This window comes from Brienomyrus brachyistius, chromosome 11 (assembly GCF_023856365.1).
Source record: "Brienomyrus brachyistius isolate T26 chromosome 11, BBRACH_0.4, whole genome shotgun sequence".
Lineage (NCBI taxonomy): Eukaryota > Metazoa > Chordata > Actinopteri > Osteoglossiformes > Mormyridae > Brienomyrus > Brienomyrus brachyistius.
Window position 1 is genome coordinate 1446929 of NC_064543.1, and position 14708 is coordinate 1461636.

General features: G+C 43.9%; 1 protein-coding gene across 4 annotated transcripts in view; it reads left to right on the forward strand.

Annotated features, from left to right (window-relative positions):
• The first annotated feature begins 7128 nt into the window (after positions 1-7128).
• LOC125751881 (D-glucuronyl C5-epimerase B) overlaps positions 7129-14708 on the forward strand; it is a 40358-nt gene continuing 32778 nt past the window's right edge. For 3 of the 4 annotated variants that reach the window (XR_007400804.1, XM_049031281.1, XM_049031279.1), the window contains exon 1: positions 7129-7332. The gene's annotated coding sequence lies outside the window, so the exon portion shown is untranslated. Of the gene's footprint in view, positions 7333-7362; positions 7510-14708 lie in introns of those variants that run through there. The other variant, XM_049031280.1, reaches the window with a different exon arrangement.

Consider the following 14708-nt stretch of genomic DNA (forward strand, 5'->3'; position numbering starts at 1 on the left):
CAGAAAAGCTTTTCTCAACCATCTCCTGCCACTCAAGGCTACTACAAAAGCATAGGCAGGCAGGTTAATGGGGACACCTGCTAAGCAGCTGGCCAATCATAGGCAGACAGGTTAATGGGGACACCTGCTAAGCGGTTGGCCAATCATAGGCAGGCAGGTTAATGGGGCCACCTGCTAAGCGGTGGGCCAATCATAGGCAGCCAGGTTAATGGGGACACCTGCTAAGCGGCTGGCCAATCATAGGCAGCCAGGTTAATGGGGACACCTGCTAAGCGGCTGGCCAGTACCTACAGGTAAGCAGGATGTTGTGTACCTTGATACACTTCTGCCACCAAATCTTACACATATGACTACTCCTAATGTCATACATACTCTGTTTTGTACAGTCAGGACACAAACATCCTCACTGTATATAAGCCTGTATTAAATAAAGTAAATAAACCAAATATCTGATCAAGTCATGCATCTTGCAGCCATTCAGGCAGTACAGGGTCAATTTGGGGATGCATAGAGCAGAAGGCGGAGACACTGCACAGACACTGTATGCAGGTCAGAAATGTCAGCTCACTGTACTGCAGCAGGCAAGTGAATGAAAGGCAGGAAGCTGTATGCAACACTGGAAGTAGATGCAGAGAATGAGACTCAAACCAGAAACCCTGCTGGCATGAGCGGACAGTGCCGGCCGTCGCTCCGCCCGAGACCTACCATGTTTAATGTGCCACATTGGCTCCTGCATCCTGTGGACGGAATATTTCATTGTAAAGGATAATCTTCATTATTTATCAGGCAGTACAGCAGAGCTTAGTTAACTAGCCCATGCATTTTATAGCTTCAGCTTGTTACTGTACCTTAATGCTGTAAACCCTTGTGAAACACTGAAGAAACATCCATCCATCCATCTATCATCTCCCGCTTAATCCGAGGTCGGGTCATGGGAAGAAATAACTAATGAATAACACAATCTCTGATCTCATTTGTCCATTATTATGGAATCGTGGCACAGGTTTTATGTCAAGTAGCGACTTCATTTGCGATTTGTACTTCAGTAGTATTTGAGTTATTACTACGTATCTGTGGCCCGTCAAGCACATTGTGACCGAAAAGGTTTAATTTAGCTTCACCATAGAATATCCCAGAATGGGGAAGCAAATGGTCTTCCCTCCTTAGCAAAGCATCTCACACAAGGCAGGCTGCATTTCTAACATTCAGCTGCCTTTGCAAGGTCACCACCACTTTGCTATCAGGGCGAGAGGAAGCTGTAATGTTCTATCATGACATTTAACTCTCTGAATTCCCAGGACACCCCAGACTATCAGACCTAACAGGCATTCTGACTTCCAAACCCCGTTTAATGAGTGTTTAATTCTACATTTCAGGATTAGACTCTCTGACACTGTGAATAGACCTGGGTAGACATTAATTTTGTTACCTTGGTGCCAGATGTAAGCTTTCAGATCCAAAACTGTTTCTAGATCAGTGATACTTTGCCCTCATACTCATCACACATGAACCTGCATGAGAAACTTGCTAATAACCAGGGAATGAAATTGTTCAGTGATCATAGACTGTCAGCCCAGATGCTGGTGGTCCTGTGTTGAATGTTACCTTTGAAAAAACTTTCTTGGCATCTAATACTTTGGAAATTTACTGATCAAGCACATTTGCCATGCTCAGCCTCTGGGAAAAAAATGGCTCAGTTGGAACCCACAACTTGCCATCACACCTTTGTATTGTGAATATCTTATTAGCTTCCGTCTTGTTGCTTGAACACCCACACATTATTAATCTTGATGCACTGTAGCTTTCTTGTGCTGTACTGCACAAGTGAGGGTGTCTGGGCCGAGTCCGATTACTGAGAGGTAATTCCCAGTACATGAAGTACATGTCCGCCTACCCTTGAAAATATTCTTTATCTGCCCTCATTATCATTTGTCCAGTCCAAATCAACTCGATTTTGTTGACGTAAAATTAGAGCAAATAATAAATAAGTCTGAGAAAACTGTAAAAGTGGGCATATTTATGATTAGATAAAATTAAGAAACCTGTTGTTTTAGCTGATTTACTGAAGAGTTTAAAGCAATGTGAAAGAAAAGAAGTATTATAGATGTCATACCTACGGTGAGCATTTCCTGTCCTCCTTCCTCTCTATGCTGTCTATTTCGGAAGGAAGTTAATGTCAGAGACATAGGTGAACAAAATTAAGACACCGCACTCCGGTGACTGTCACAGGGAGAAAATTAGAAACCATGTTGGAATACAAATTGTGGATGAAACGGATGCTGGTCGGAGGGGGGGGGGCCTTATCTCTCACCGTCAGTCATGGTCGAGCACACCTGCTGGTCTGCCGGCTCCGGACGCGCACACTCGCCCTCACTGTCTGCTGCTTCAAAATAAAGGCTTCCAAACGATTACAATCCATATTCTGTTGCAAGCATGGGAAGTGATTTCCCAGGTTAAATCCTTAAAGTACAGGAACAAAAAGACTTCATTTTCACAGTTAAAGACAATGATCTACAGTTTATTGCTATTGTTTTTTCTAAAAATTCAAGGTTACACTGGCTAAATACGAACGTCTACAGACAGAGCCATATGTGATTGCGGCTCAGAGTATTACAGACGGAGCCGTATGTGATTGCGGCTCAGAGTATTACAGACGGAGCCGTATGTGATTGCGGCTCAGAGTATTACAGACGGAGCCGTATGGGATTGCAGCTGAGAGTATTACAGACGGAGCTGTATGTGATTGCGGCTCAGAGTATTATTATACCTCTTTGTAAAGTCTGGAAAATGCTGAGAAACAGGTGCTTAGGATGCAGAGTTATGATGTATAGATTTCTTAATTAATACACTTGACAGATAGTATTTAGCCTTTGTGTGTCATTCAGCTTAATTTTGTTCAGCTTGGCCACCAGAAGTCCGGTGTTAAACTTGCTCGAAAAACTGGTGAAAGGATCGAACGGATGGACAAACACTGACTGACTAGGTGTGGCTTTTGTGCAAGAATAAGACTGGATACCTATGATGGAAACACAGGTGTTGGATGTAGCTGTTGCAAATTGTTGCTTAGAAAACAACCAATCTGGCACCAGTCAATTTACTATGCGGAGGGCTGGTACTAATGGAAACTGCACTGGGATGTCTGTCACAGCAGCTTGTCCCCCCGCTGAGGAGTGGTCCTAATGGAAGATAATGCTTAATGTCTACGCTTGCCACGTGTTTTCTGATTAAAGTCACATGACATAGCTGGATCCTGACTAAAGGACGTGGGACCCCCCCAAGACATGGTGCTGCTGTGCATCCGGACTGCAGTGGCTGGTGAATTATTAATGTGACTCTGGTTATGAGCGAAAAGAACGATCATTGTTTCTTTATTTCCATTCCTTATGTCATCCTTTTCTAAACACAGAGCCCCTGTGAAGTATTGCTGTTGTCAGATGTGCCATCTGGTCACTGGATATGCTTAGGGACCTTGTCACTGGTTAGGGGCTGCTCTACTGATTGCCAAGAAGCCCCCCCCCCCCCAGAAATATTTAAATCATTGTGTCATTTATATGAATGAATGGCAAATTTGCGAATCTGAATGTTCTGTAAATGCAGCACAGTCGTCCTACACCATTGGCTATCTTGTACAGCCCAATCACCACGTAGTCTGTACCTTTAAGTGCGATTGCCTCACCATGCCTCTTGGGTAATTGTGGTAGACAGACAGATTGTCAATTAGCTGGATCACTAGACAAATGCATAGAGACACAGTGCACTAAATGAACACTCTGCTAGCTATTGGGCTACCTTGCCGGGCCCCTGCCAGTGGGAAGCCGAACCGGCTGTTGACCCAGCTGATATGGAAAAGGGGAGAGAGGGCCGTCCTTATTGGCCAGTGAAGCTCATCACCCAGCACAGAGTGGGCCCACTTGGAGATCTCATGCTGCTACAGCCCCATACGTGTAAATTGGCTCAGCAATGCATGAGGGCTACAGAAAGAACTGAGCTGCTGAACGTTTCCCAAACAAGGACGGAGGTTACCACTGAACTACAATGGTACAATGCTGAAGGTTTATATCCATCCTTCCATCCATCCATCCATTTTCCAACCCGCTTATCCTACTGGGACGTGGGGGGTCCGGAGCCTATCCCGGAAGCAATGGGCACGAGGCAGGGAACACCCCAGGATGGGGGGCCAGCCCATCACAGGAGTTTATATCCATGAAGTTTTTTCATATAGCAATGGAAGCACTCAGTGATTAAAAATTGATTTATTATTTTTAGCCATTAACATGCCCTTGATTTATTTGCTTTCCCCATGTTTTTCCGTTTAATACTGTGTGTATATAAGCGCTGAAAGATAAATGGTTTCAGCATCATCACTGCATCACTGCGTCTGCTCACACACCTCGACATAAGGCCACCAGCTCATTCAACATGCTCCCTTGTTGGGAAAGTTCTACTGTGTTTGCCTGTAGTTTATTTCAGGTAATTTCTTTTTTTGGTTTTATAAATATCGCAATATTACAATCACAATCATGCAGCCCTAAATATTAAGCACTTCGTTCTGTGTTACCAGTGTAGTTACCTACATAGTTCGAACTATGGTATCGGGAAACACTTGCACCGCAACTGCGTATCTCCAAATATGCTTTTAGTGCTGCTTAGGCGGTGTCCTAAAGGAGGGGACAAATGGGGGAACAGCTTGACAGATATTAGTAGGTTTTACAACCTGCACCGGCAGGCCTTCTTTACAGTGTATTGCTGTCTTCATTTTAATCAGGCGTTAAATTTTGCCAGGTGTCTGTGAGAGAGTTCCTGGGGGAATAGCAGGCGGTGGCCTCAAAGAGACGTTTTACATATTTAGGAGCAGATAGAATTGTGCAATGCTTCATTTTGGTCATTAAGAGAGAATTGACAAAGACAGACACTAAACAGGTGCAGGTGCACCTGCAGCAGAAGTTAGGATAATGCTCATCCTTAGATGTCTAAGAAATGCTGGGTTAGAAACGACCCCTTCGCACGATGTGAAATCCGGCCGGCATCACATGTTTTGCACATGCAATGGCTGCAGTTGTCTGCCTTCAAGTCATGTCAGGAAAATCGTAAATATGGGGTGAGAGCACATGAATGCCACTGCAAAATATAATTATAATTATAATTATACCAGTAGGAAACCCGGGAACTTCTGGGAAGCTCCTACATCAACGGTCCAGACAGGACACAGAAAAGCAAACAATCATACAGCAACCAAAGAAAGCGAAATGCTCTGGGTTCTGTTACTTAAGCTCTTTCTAGCTGATACCACTACTGCTAAAGAACACAAAGTAGTATCCATTTATTACTGGACTGAATGTCTGTTGTCAGTTATAATGTGATGCCTTACACTATTCACCCCAAGGCTGAAGGAGAGAGGAGGAATGCAGTTTTTTTCCCACATTAACAACATGAGTGTATTTCTCTGTGAATAATCTGTCTAGTCTTCAACAAAACAAAGAAACAAGATTCATGGTCATCTTTAAGTGGCAAATTATTTACAGAAGATTCCGGCCTCAATAGGGTTTATGACACACTATTAAGAAAAAGCTTTGCCATTGTTACCCTCAGAAAAGGACTTACCCAGAATACACTTAGAGGGGTACATAGAGTATAGAGCCAGTGCTTCAGCCTTTCTTAACAATCTTTAACGGAGATAGTTATGGTGTTTTTTGTTATAGATAGACGCACTACTTTTTCACTACTAAACACAAGGCGAAATTCCAGAGAAGTAATAGACTCCAGTATATATTTATTTGGCCAGTTTCTGTAGCCTCTCTTTTTAACCAAAATACTTTCCTGGTGGTGTTGACATGTTATTCTAGTTCCTGATTTTATCCTGAATTTTACTTTTATGTTTCTGTTTTCAGTGAGCAGACATTCGGAATTCCAGAGCGTGCCGGCACACATCTGTGCAGTTTGTACCCGGCTCCACTCCTTCCTACCCCCTTGCATAAATGTCTTCCCAAATAGTTATGTTTTGCAAAAGTATGCATGATTGCAATGTGGATTTTTCTGCAGATTAATAATAATTAAGATCCCTCCCTTGAATGTTGCAGGCTTGTTCCCTGTTACAGCTGTGTTACTTAGCTGTGTTGCTTAGTTTATTCTTATTTCTCCCAGTTTGTTTTTGATCCCTCATGGTCCTTTTGTTTAATATTTTACCCCAGTATGTTCTGTTTTCATTAATTAACCCCCTTTTGTCTTGTCACCTTTTTCCTGCCATACCAGCGCGAGTATGATGCCCCTGTGACAGACTGCTATCTGGCTAATGGACCACATCATTAAGGGGCTGTGATTCTGTGGCAATCAGCAGTCATATTCAGTGCTCAGACTGCAGTAATCGGGGGGGGGATAAGGCTCCGGCTCCTTCCCCGTACCGTCCATTCCTCTCTGCTTCTGGACTGTTGATAAAATCAGTGGTGGAGTGCTGGGAGAATAAGATTGCAATCCTTCCTGTCTTTCCTACGCCTTGCACTCTTACATTAAAAATGTGTTTTGTACAGATTCACAAATTCACATATTTGCCCTGTATTTATACATGTGTAATGACAATGAAGTTGAATCTAATCTAATCTAATCTAATCTAATCTAATCTAATCTAATCTAATCTAATCTAATCTAATCTAATATAATATTTAACTACTTCAAAACTTTGTTCCATGATCAAAAATGGTTTCATAATAAATTATTATTATAAACAGATGATGTACACATTGACCACTATTGAATTTGTCATTACAGAGGTGAGTATATTATGAAATGATTCTGTAGTATTAAATAGGCTTTGGTTTTAACAGAATTTTGTATAGGCAAACATGTCCTTTACTGTGCTCAAAGTATAATATAACAAAACCGACTAAAAAATCTCTGAAACTGCTTATGTCACCTCTAAATTAAGATTTACGTGACATTGAAGTTTTCTTCTCAACTTATTTGAAGAAACTTGAATCATGTCGCAATAGATCAAAAGAGCATCAAACAGGGCGTCCTCATTGGTCCTTATTGTCGTCGATCGACGAGACACTGCTGACGTCAGAGTGGGCGGCGGCGAGAAGCTTATTGGCTGTTGCAGTGCGTGCTGAGCTCTCTGACTGGGCGAGAGTCGCCTGCCTCGCGCTCTCTCTCGCGATACCCGCGCGGCTCGGAGAGGAGAGGAGCCACGGCTACGATCACAATGTTGCGTCCCTGGTAGCCGACAGTCGCCTTTCTTCGGCGGAGCTCGGTGAAGTGTGGAGCCCATCTGAGCCGAGGCCTCGCCCTACGGTTCGTCACACCGGTGTCTGGAAGGGACGCACCTTGTTTGGTTTACAGGTGGGTGGGGAGCTACTCGTTTCATATAGCGGCAAATGTTGGTTTATTTCTCCCTTTGCATACCCGGGGCTAACTGGAGAGCTGATGTACGGGAGCCGACTAATGCAATGCAATGCAATGCCCTGCGCTCGGTATGCACATATACTCAAGCCACTCGCTGGTTACCCGACGAGGCAGGTAAGCCCTCGAATAAGTATGCAACTTCACAAGTTTTCAGTGCTACCCGTTTATTTTGAAGTATCGTGGTGTTTTGTGTACGTGGCATTTTCTGCTCTTTTTCAGGAACCTTTGGAAGGTTATTTCTGTGGCTGCCTTCCCTTTTACATACGTGTCAGATACATCCCGGGTTTAGTTGCTGTAAGCATCGCGTCATTTAAATTATTTAGATGAATTTCTGATTATTGCTGGTTCTCATCTTCATTGCCTCACCGAGCCCTGCCTCTTTATAATAAATACGAAAGGTTACTGTAGAATTGTATCAATGCATATTTTTAGAGCTTTTAAAACTAGGAGCACTAGTTTGACATAACGGAAGTGTGTGTGAGAGAGAAAGAGAGAGAGAGCAAACATCTGCACTGTTTGTGTTCGGCGGGTTCAGCTATCGGCTTTCTGGGGTAAAGGCATTTACACACAAAATCAATTTTCCTGTACTTAACTTTCCCTTGACTTCTTACAGACCGTTTTTGGGGTGGTGTGCGTTTCTAATTAATTTTCATTAGTCTAACATGGTAAAGAAAAAGACACATGAGAACCCGCTATTTTCAGTCCGCTAAATATCAGTTATTCGTTGTCATTTAGTTTTTGTATCCTATGTTTGCCTGGTGAACAAGCAGAAATATACTTAATACAGGGTTCCAATTTATAATTTACAAAAAAGAATTGAGGTGAAAATCGATTGTGTTCAGAGTAATTTTACATATACTGTGACTCTTTAGTAAATATTTGATAACTGCTGTTTTAACCATTAAGTGTTGAGTCCCACCTATTTGTCATGTTCTCTGGCCGATCACTAGGGAGCTTCAAATTCCTGTACAACTCCGCTGCAGATATTGCCTGTTTTTCCAGGTATTGCTCTTATCTCCGCCTTTTTTTCTTGCTTAATGGTCAAAATTCATTGTCAGACAGTAGCAGTTCACTTGTTTGTACTGCAGCTAATTTTATTTTCGCCTAGTTTTTTCGTCCAAGTAGATATCTGAGGTTTCACCTTGGCGTAATTATTTTGACATAAACTGTTCAATGACATCTTATTAGAAATACTAATTTTAATTTAGCTTTTACTCATGGCAGCAGACTTTTATCGTTTTAGCTGACGGTCACATCCAGATAGCACAGTAATGTAAGATCGTTTTGTGTGTCGTTCCCAGCATGGCCTTTCCAAAGCCCTTATCAAAGATTGACATTGTCCATGTCATGCAGTATAGATGTAAAATGCTTTTCTTTCAGGTCAGTCGAACACTACAAAATACCCTTTTTTCCCTTCAAATGCAGAATAATTCAGTGTTCAAAATGGCTACTGGAGGAAAAAACATCTTAGAGCTTGGGATTGGTGGCTTTGGTTCGTTAATGGTGATTATGCAGTGGAATCCTGACCTGCGTGTCTCCTCACTGCCTTCCCTGGCTTGTTTTGAACAGAACGGTTGATGCACGCTCTAGCTGGTCTCTCCGCAGGTTCTGTTCAGTGTACATAAATCACCCCGCTAGACGATTAAGCTGTCTGTCTACCAGGAGTGAAAAGGTTACCACTGACTTTCAACTGCGTTGACTCGACTTCTCTGGTGCCTCCAAGGCTCAGTCAATCCTGATCATAAATGGCTGTGTCTGGATTTATTCGTGCCCGTTTCAGCACGTTTAAACTGTGTTTCAGCTCTCGTGTGAGGGATCTCCGTCGCGGCAGCCGGGCAGTATGTACAGTACCATGGTGACGTTTATAAGACAGTCATAGACGGGCACATCTTTCTCTTGGATGAGATTTGTTTCCATGCAGATTTTGGTCTTGTCTTATCTGTGAGGTTCCAGAACTGTCTCTCTTCGTTCTCTTATATCGGAGAGAACTGTCAGTATGAGAATGAATATCGTATCATATTATTGTCCTGTTGAATCTTTTATCATGGCGCGAACGGATGGCTAAAATAATGTCAGAATTTGGCTGTTGTGTGCTGTTATTTAAGCTTGCAATGAATTTTTTATCAGTTAAAGTCTTGGGGTTAATTGTTTTTTCCTATTGCATTTTCAGAATTGTACCGTGCCAGGATTCATTTGTAATAGTAGTAATCTGTCAATGAAGCGTCATAGGTGTTAACAGTTTGTGTGTGTGTCCGTCCCACGGCACCTCCAGAATGCAAGGTGATGGTTCTATAACAGGTCATGCTGTCAGGAGTTGGTCGTCTTACAGGCAGCCCTCTGGAAGCCCCTGTTCTGAGGACCACTGCTGACTCGTGTAGGAGATGCTGGACACTGTGTCTGTCTGAAGGTGTGACCCACAGACTAAGTATTACAGTTTGTTAATAGACTGAGTCATCGTGCACAATCCCTAGCTACATGTCTATAGATTTAAGAGGAAATTATAAGTCGACTTGGGAACGTGTGCTAATGAGCAAGCGGTGACTTACAGACTGAGATGTTTTGACTCGGAATTTTAATTAATGTTTCTGGATCTGAACAAGTAGGTGTTTGTTGCCAACTCTTGTGGTGATGAAGTGGCTGCTTCAGGCTCTCGGATACACGAGGTGTGGTTTCTGGATGACTTGTGTGACCTTTACACGTCGCAGTATTTAAAAGTCACTTTTACTTAGCTGCACATGCCACCGAGAAGCCTGAAGACGCAAAGAGAAGATGGATCATTCTGGAAGAATGCCTTTGATATGGTCGCCAGCAGTCGACATTGACTCATCTAATAATAGTAATGTTATAATGTACTTGGCTGAAGTGCCTTCACTACTTTATCTGCTCTTGTGTCTGGTTCTGCTCCATGGTGTTCCTCGTGTTGTTGGGTTTTTCTCTTTCTTTATGTCCAGTTGGCATGCTGCCGATCGATCACCGGTTCTTATACGTGCACTTGTTACCCGGCGCTGGTATTTTGAGCGTCTGTGTGCTGTAAGACCCTCTGTTTTGACACGCGGATCCCTTTATCTTCACAAGCAGCTGTGCGTGACCATGTCTTGAAGCGGATATGCTGCCCCTATGAGTGGCTGGATCACTTCTGTTCATCTGCTGTTCTGTCTGTTCTATTGTTGCCCCCTCATTGCATGACAAATCCCTGAAAATATGGGAAATAAACTGCACTTAAAAGGCGTCAAATTAGGGGGTGTTGTGATTTTTTTAATTATTTTTTTTAAAGTTCAACTCCATATTGGAGGAATTGCTAATATTTTATGTCTGTGTGAGTCGACAAGGCTGAAGGGTCATATTATGTCTTTTAATACTGAATTTTCACCCCTTGCTGGTAGTCCACTTAAATAATAATAGTTTGTGTTTGCCTGCAGGTTTTCTGTTTTGAGTTGAGCATGTGTCTATTAAAATATTTTGAGTGAATTTTAGCTTTTCTTAACATTAAGAGACAGAGAATATGGATTTTTTTTCCCAATGCCGGACCATCTTGCAGTCCTTGACTTTCGGATGTATTTTTCCATTTAAGGGTATGTCAAAGCTGGCTTTTAAGGAAAGAATGTTAATTGAAAGTCCACCAGGCAGGGATCCTTTATAAGGATGTGGTGATGCTCCATTCTCCTTGGTTGGAATTTGTTTTCAAAGCCGTGAGCTGGAGAGCTCGGGAGAGCATCTGGCTGCCAAACTCAATTTTCCTCTACAGTGCCGGAAGGAATCTTGGGAGCTGGAAAGCTTTAGGGAGCTGGAGCTAACTATACACTCAGGTGATAGTGCTTGTGGTTGCACAACGCAGGAAACCGTTGCTTCGGAAGGTGTGTTATGTGGAGTGTCTTGTTTTTGCATGTCTTGTGGTCCATTTTTTTCTACATGGGGTGCCTGGCGTGAGTAACCGGGGGGCTTCTCTCGTATGCTGTGTTAAAACACCATGGCTTACTGTGATGCCTGAGGATAGACAAGGCTTTGTGCGGTCCAGCCAGCAGTGCAGACCGAGCCACTGCATTCTGGTGGCACCAGTGCTGTTACTGGAGGTTGAGTGGCTTTGCGTGCGGGAGCAGATGGCATGAGTGCCGGTTCCTGTCTGGAGCTGCTCATCCCCCACTTGAACTGACCAGGACATGCCTTCTAAATTGCTTTATTTAAATTGACCCTTCAGCTGGCCTTTTGCAGTAATGCGGTTGCACTGTTGGGCTTTCTCCTTCACTTACTGGCATTGGAATGCAGGTGTGTGTGTGTGTCTGTGTGTGTGTGTGTGTGTGTCCTCCCCCTCTTTTTTTGATAACATCTGGCCTGTTGGCTCAGGCTTACAAAGGCTTTCGGGTTTTGCAGACACATGTCACTTTCCTAATTCGGACACCGATGGAGTGGACATGTCTGCACATGGAGGGGCAGTACAGGTGGATGGGTGGCTGTCTTCAGCTTCTGGTGTCTAGTTAAAAGGGTTTGGAATTGGGGGTATTTTAATGTTCTCAGCTCGCTGGGCCCAGCAGTGGCTCTGCTGTTAGACCTTTTTAGGACATCAGTACCCAGCTGTTTTTAAAATAAATAAACAAATAAAACGTGTGTCGGATCTCTGACATGTTAGATTTCAAGCTACGATAACAGTGAATCCTATTAAGAGCACAATCAGAGCTCTTGATACCTGAGGGGGAATCAAACAGCTATGTTTATTTTACCATTGAAATAAGAAGTGGATTGTTTAGTCTCGCTCTGTAATTTCCTTGTTTCTCTCTCTGGTTCTGTGATGTTTGGTTCGTTGGCGTATTATGGAACGTGCCTTTGAAGTTATTCTGGTGTGATTGCGACTCCCTTGTACCCTAAAGAGGATGCGCTGGTTCCGTCTGGCCTTCTCAGCTGCGTTCTCCTCCAGGCCCGGATGTGGATGGTTAGATTTATTTTCCTTGGTGAAGGCTGCAAGGAAATCAGTGCGGCAAATGGCCCCCCCCCCCGGGTTAATTCCCCATCCTTAGCGCGCAAATGTCAGCAGCGGGAACTCTGAGTCCCTTGAAGCACAGGAAGCAAATGCCGTGAAGCTTTGAGCAAGTGGGCAGCATTAATGAGGAATCTTTCACCTGCGTTTCGAGTCTCTTTTGGTGTTGTCAACTTTTTAAACTTTTGGGCCTCTGGGGACCCTGCTATGGTCCACGAAGTGCTTTAATTAAGAAGTGTGTGTGATATTTCCGTATAGCATAATTACAGATGAAGGTGGTGGGGCGCCAGAGCAGTGCATTGATGGTGATTTATGCTTGGGAGTCGTGGGGGGGCTGGGGATGGGGGCTCAGTGAAACGACTCAGCCTTCAGTCTACCTGATAGTCTATTTTTAATACCGTAGCACCGTGCTCTTTTTTAATGAGGGTCTTCATCCCTGTAAGATGAAAAGCGGGAAGCAGGGCAGAGAGAACCTGAAGGCATTAGCCTGAAGATTAACTGTCATGCCAGATTAAAGCCGACTCCTCGTCAGGCTCGGAGAATCACCTTAGTGCCGCCACGCTGGGGAGAATGAGGCGGCCTTTCAGTACACTGTTTGGGTAGCTGTTTCCTGCCTGCTTCCCCCTCTGAGACCCCCCACTGGAGCCTCATAGCACTGTGCCGATGTCAGCCTCCCCGATGGATGGTGCATGCCGGTGGTTCGGCACTTCCTGTTTCTCGTCAATAGCTCTCTGACCGATGGAGACAGATCTTTGAAAATGCGTCAGACGTTTGGCCGGATGTGTAGCCGAGGTGCAGCAGACCCCGCTTTAGCCGTTAATGGGCAGCATTTCTTTGGACCCCACTCATCCTGAGCCTCAGGTATATTTTACCGTGTGTGTGTTGTACCTTATGTAGGCTGCATTGTGCTTGCCTTGCCCTTTGGTGCTCTGGCTTTGTGGTACATTCTGCCCCTTAATCCCGCATGTCTGTCCTTCAGCTTTAGCTGGCAGAGAGTGGCCTGCCCTGCACTGCACACTTTTGTCTTAGTTGTGACGTGGTGCAGAGCCGGGCCCCCCTGCATTGCCCAGCGGTGCATCTATGTGGGAAGCCATTGCTGGTCCAGCTCCATGTTGGGCACGCCCCTCAGAGCCTGTCGGATCATGCTCCCCCGTCTGTGCGCTCTTGGGAAGACCGCTAAGCTTAAAGTGCCGCTTGGCCCTTTGTCTGGCACCATTAGACACTGTGCATTTCAGCTCCGTAACATATGCTGTGCATTTCAGCTCCGTAACATATTATATGCTGTGCATTTCAGCTCCGTAACATATTATATGCTGTGCATTTCAGCTCCGTAACATACCATGTGGCTGTTTCAATGGCAACATGCGATTTAAAAGGCTGCCTTCTCTTAGAAGCAACACAGAGGGGCATGAATATAAAACCTCCTAATGGATTGGACTCGGATGAGATCAATAAAATAGTTTATGGGGCTCGTGGAATCGATAGCTGGCCCTTTCTAGATTTCAAACAGGTGTATTGGGGGCGTGGAGGGGCTTGTTCATGCAGAATTAATAGTTTATTTTGATTGTGTTGAAGGTTTTCTTGCAGGCCAGTGATTTGTTGATGTTATTACTATTGTGGTGTCTATGGATTTCGTGAATCCTGAACTTATTGCTCCGTTCTGAGGTTCCCCATATTTCCGTGCAATTTTCTGTTATTCCCTGAATCACACCAACCATAACCTGTTTGGAGGCTGGGAATCATGGATAAGAATTGTGATGCAACTAAATTTTATCGATGTCTGTAATAGACATAGACTTTGCAACCACAACAGATGCTGCCGGAGTTCAGGTGGATGAGCATGAATGGAGATGTCTAAGATCTGCTGGCCCCAGATGTAACTCTGCAGTAGAAGGAATCTGTCTGTCTGCATTTTTATGCATGTGATATATTTTGAGGATGAAACTCATCTTGCATTGTGTGCAACACATGTTAGGAACATCAGATGTAAATGAATGCAGCGGTCACAGCTGATGTGATGAGACAGTTTGTCAGATGTGAACATTTCCTCACTTTAATGAAAAAGGACACAGGATATAAAAACACATCAGAGTTTGGACTGACCTTCTCGCCATCAGGTTGCCTTCAGATCGTTCTACCTCTGCTTTGGCTGGTGGAGTATTTTTGGTGAGATCATGCCTTAAGCAAAAAAAAAAAAGCCAAAGACTAACATCGGGGAATAACTGTGCTGCATTTTTACCTAAACTGAACAAAATGTTTGTTTTATTGTGCTTCTTCTTTACCCAGAATAACTGACCCAAGGAGGAAGGGTGGTTGCAGGATCCATGTAGGATATCAGACATTT